The sequence below is a fragment of the Octopus bimaculoides genome, chromosome 7, assembly GCF_001194135.2.
Source record: "Octopus bimaculoides isolate UCB-OBI-ISO-001 chromosome 7, ASM119413v2, whole genome shotgun sequence".
NCBI lineage: Eukaryota > Metazoa > Mollusca > Cephalopoda > Octopoda > Octopodidae > Octopus > Octopus bimaculoides.
Window position 1 is genome coordinate 4,541,332 of NC_068987.1, and position 5,440 is coordinate 4,546,771.

Genomic DNA, 5,440 nt, shown 5'->3' on the forward strand with positions numbered 1-5,440 from the left:
ATTACCATTGATGGAAAAATAATTAATGAATAAATAAAAGCAGGAAGCTATGGTGAAGGCCCAGTGTATTTAACTAATGATTTAAAATCTCATTAGCAAATGTATTTAGGATCAGCCACCTCTTGAGTGTGTATTATAAAGGATGCATCAGTAATGTAGTAAAGATGCTGGACTTTGGTGTAAGCCTGCAACCTTCTAAAATTGAAGAGTTTGATGTTTTTATGGCTTATGAAGTGTAAGAATGGTTTTAATCATAGCAAAGACAAGTGCATCTCTCCCTGCTTGACTCCCAGTTAGATAAAGCATGCAACATGTTATTGATGTATGTCTCAACATCGGTTTTGTCATGAAAATGCTGGAAAATGTTAATGAAATTTTGTGGACAAGCATATATTTGTAGTTGAGCTAATTTAATGAACATATGCTTCTTTTGTGGCATTTTTTGGAGGATCCATCTCAGAGAGAATACCATGTCCTAGGTGCTTCAATATCTTCCAAAACCACATTTGAGTCTTTGCAGCGAGTCCAGCAAAATATGTCAGTGGAATACATAATAGGAAATTGTTGGCAACTGACTGTAGAGAAATTCTTTTGCCGTTGAGGATATAAAAGCTTTTATCCTTATTTCTTGTAAATGTGTACATTGTTGGCATTTTCAGGAGTTTAAGAATTTCTTCATATTTAATCTGGCAGACAATTTCATGGAGGTTATACACCTGTTTGTTTTGTAATTTTTTTTTCCAAATATTTTCTTTGAAAATACCATCATATTCTTTAATTTATTATTTCTAAGTCTAAAGATAGCAATCTAGCAGAACCGTTAGCACATCGGATAAAATGCTTTGCAGCATTTCTTCCAGTTCTTTACATTCTGAGTTCAAATACTGCCAAGGTAAACTTTACCATTCATCCTCTCAAGATCGATAAAAATAAGTACCAATCTTATACTGGGGTTGATATAGTCAACTTCCTTGTCCTTTCGAAATTGCTGGCCTTGTGTCAAATTTAGAAAGGGTTATTTTTAAGTATTTGATTTTAGTGGGTACTTAAGGCAGTTCAGAAAATTTATCAAGTAAATTAAGGGCAAGAAGTTGAAGCATGAAAACTCTTTTTAAAGGGTTCAGTTTTTTTTATTTTTTTATTTTTTATTTTGTGTGTGTGTATGTGTGTGTATGTGTGTGTGTGTGTGTGTGTGTGTGTGAGGAATTTCAAAGAATCTATTAATTCTTTTGATTATTTACTAATGATCTTTGGACACAATTACAACACCTGCTGCTTTGATGTATAAAATATTAAAATCTTATTGCTGGATCATTGATTGATTGAATTTCTTTAGTTTTTCTGCCATTTCCATCAGAAATTATTGAGAAACACCACTTCATTACAAACCAGAAGATTTTGAAGTAAGCACCAGACATGATATCTCTATGGACTGACAAGGTGCCAGTTGTCTTTTCTTTAGTACTATTATCGTTACAATGATCGTTAGGGTTTGCGCTTTAGGGAATTGAGTAGATGACGATGATGATGATGATGATGGATTTTCATATTGTTTTTATTTATGCTTTTTTTAATATTTTATACGATGATAATGAAATCTACAGGTTTGTCATAGAAAACTTAGCCGCTACACATGTCTGCACATTGAAATAAGCATGCGTGTGTGCAAACAGCTTGCAATGTGTGTGAATATAATGAAAATATGCACAAATTACCATCCCTTGGCACACATACATAAATAACCACACACATGCATACACACACTCGCACACACAATATAGCACTGGAACTTGTACGTTCTCTCAGAGTCTCAAAGTCTGAAATTGGTTGCCTGTGTTCTTCCCTTACATTTTCTCTCCTCCTCTCCCACCATTTCCTCCCTCCCTCTTTTCCTATCTGTTTCTCCCTTTCTATCCATCTATCTATCCATCTCTCTCTCTCTCTCTCTCTCTCTCTATATATATATATATATATATATATATATATTCTAATATATTTGCAACACAATTTCACTTACTTTACAAGCAACCCCAACTTCTTCGTTTTTTGAACTCCTTTAAACTATTGAGTGTGGCAGGGGAGGGGGTAATTAATAGGATGAGGAGGAGGAAGAGGAGGAGGCGGCAGGAGAAAATCCTCTGAGAGAGAAAGAGAAAGATTTTCTATAAATAATTGAGATAAATAACCCTGGCAAGATCCAAGAGCCCAAAAAGAACAACAAACGACTGTATTACCCCTACCCCCACCCACTGCAACAAAGTTCTGGAGAGAGTTCTATATAATAATAATATTAATAATAATCCTGATACATATTCTCTTGTTTTCGTATATGCACATGTGTATGTGTGTGTGTGTATATATATATATACACACACACACACACACACACATGGATATACACACATATATATATATATATAAATACACAAACATATGTGTATATATATATATATACATATACACATACATATTTTGTTTTGTTATTAATGTTTTGTTCCTTGTTTGTTTTGTTTTGTTTGGGTGCTGTAAATTAGCCCCCCGCCCCCTCCCCACTTCTATACTTCAAGCCCAGATTTACTGGGCTGGGATAATCGACTCAACGTTATCAAATAAATTTATTCCCTTTTTTCGTTTGTTTGTTTTCTTCAATTGTTTTGTTGATTTTTTTTGTTTATGATTTTTTTTAAACTTAAAAATCTACTTTTGTTTTGTTTTTGTTTTTTCCTTTAAATAAAAGACTTATGGAGTTTTATGAATAGTTAAGTAAATAATTGCAAAGAATATTAATACCTGAAATCGATATATAAAATACTTGAACAAATTATTAAACATTTAATATATAAGAAAAACACAGAGAAAAAAAATGTAAATTAAATAAATATTAATTTGAAAGGCAGCATGCAAAAGTCTGAACTAAGTCTTAATTAAACATAATTAATTCCCTCGTTATCGAATATATTCGATCCCAAAATACTGGCTTAAACAAAAGTTCAGGAACAAAATTAAAACTGACAACTTTAAAAAATTGCTTTAGATGAATTTGATGACAACATAATTAAAATATAAATTAAGGACATAAAACTTTAATTAGGTATATGCAAATAACAAAAAATGCTTTAAAATGTATTTAACATGTACTTTCCTAAAACTAATTAATTATGAAGAGTTAAACACATTTAACACCAAATTAACTTCAAAAACATTGAATTAGTCTCATATAGCCTCCCAAATCGTTAACCAATGTAACTCTTTAAACTCATATTTAAACACAATTGATGAATTAAAAGTCTGTCAGACACCAGATAAAAGGCTTTTGATCTAACTAATTAAACAATATATATATATATATATATATAATCCAAAATTTATAGTATTAAATATCTATCATGGCTGATCTTACCAATCGGTTTTGCGTAAAGAATATAATGGAGTGTTAGGTAACAATCCTATTATATAACTTTACGCTCATCAGAGGTAGCCGATATGGAAGGGAATATGGCAACACACACACACACACATATATATAATGACCTTATTTTATGCAGTACTCAGGTGAACTACAGCTCCTTAGAAAAGGCAACCAAAAGTGCATGAGCAGCGCATAGAAGAATGTGAGGGTGAGGAGATCAGGATTCCAGGAAGCATGGAAGTTTTGAAGAATGTTGTGTCCCAACGGTTAACAACTGATGCTGGTAGCTTACCCCCATGCTTCAGCAATTCTGAGTGTGAAAAAAATGTTTCCAAAAGTCATGGGTGTTGTTTTGTTTTTTGGTTTGATAAGAATGCCCATAAATGTTAGACATGGAATTCAAAAAATACTCGAGGTTGTTGTTGAAAAGAGGATAATCTTATGGGCATCAACCAAGTCAGTTTTAATGTGTCCATGCCCAGGGAAGCAAGATGTTTAGGGTATGGTAGATGCCTGATGGCTGGTATTTATCTGGTTGCACATTTCTGGACAGTTTCCAGGGGATTGTTATACTGAGCAAGATAGGGGTTCCAGACTGGTGGTGCAAACTCCAAGTGTGGACATACCATAGTCATATACAGCTTCAAATAGATAACTGAAGAGCAGTTAAGTGCATAAACTTTATTGAAAATATACAGAACTCTTTCAGGTTTGTTAAAATCTTGAGTGATTTTTTTTTTTAAATGTACACTATTGAAATCATATTAGCTAAGACTGATATAATTCCATAATAGTTGCCTTTGATAGGGCCCTCTCTACGAAGAAGGTGCTTAAGGACTTTGTCCACTATTCCAAGGAACATTGTAGGTAGGCAGAGAAAATGGATGCATATGTCATGGATGCATATATCATTATATATATATATATATATATAATGATATATGCATCCATGACATATGCATCCATTTTATATATATATATATATATATATATATATATAAAATGATATGTAAAAATCAGATCCAAGGATCAATGTGTAGGAAGTTAGTAAGCTTCAAGCAGTCTGTAGAAGGTATAAAAAAAACAACTTTAAGGAGCAATAGGGCTTATTGATGTAGAAGGTTGTGCATTTTTTCCATATCAAAGTTCAATAAGCTGAGGCCTTGTGACTAGTGAACCAGTCATCACCTCTCACCAAATACACATCACCCTGATGACCAACAGACGCAAAATGCTAAGCAGATAAAAGCTGTATCTTAGGCAAGTATCTTTTAGCATTGCCTCGGGTTAAACAATGTCTTTTGAGTGAAATTTGGAAGGGGAAAACTGCACAGAAACTCAGTGTGTATGTGTGGTTATATTGTATACAGTACATCTTCTGTATATGATCTACAGAGCAAATGTATGTATAATAATTTCTTACATATATATATACACACACACATATTTTTATGCGTGTGAGTAGATCCTTTGGTAAGAGATATAAAATATTGGTGAGAGAACATTGGTGGATAAACTGGTGCTTTTTGAATGAAGTCATTTGTGATATTTGTTCCACCCGAGTTGCGCAAAATCCCTTATCGCTCTTGCCATTGTAAATCCATGAACCAATGAATGGTCCACTGGGAACCTGTAACCAAAGACCGCTGCCATTCACAAAATAGGATATGAAATAAAAGTAAATAAATAAATAAAGCACCTAAGTATCTAGAAATAATAATAATAAAAAAAAAACAGGAAATTCTGAAATACAAAGAAGTTTTCCTGAAGATATAAGAGAACCTTAAGAATACAAGATACCCCTGAAATGGTATTAGAAAAATACAAAGAATCCCGAAGCATCGTATAATTTATCCTAAAATAGAAATAAATTACAGGAGCAAATTAGTTTTAAGATGTATAAAAGAAGAATATTAGAATATCTTATCATTTCTACAAAATTTCTTGACCGATTCTCATCCAAACTTTACTGCCACACTGACTTCTGACCTCTGACCCAACCACCTTAAAAAAAAAAAACCCACTGCCATA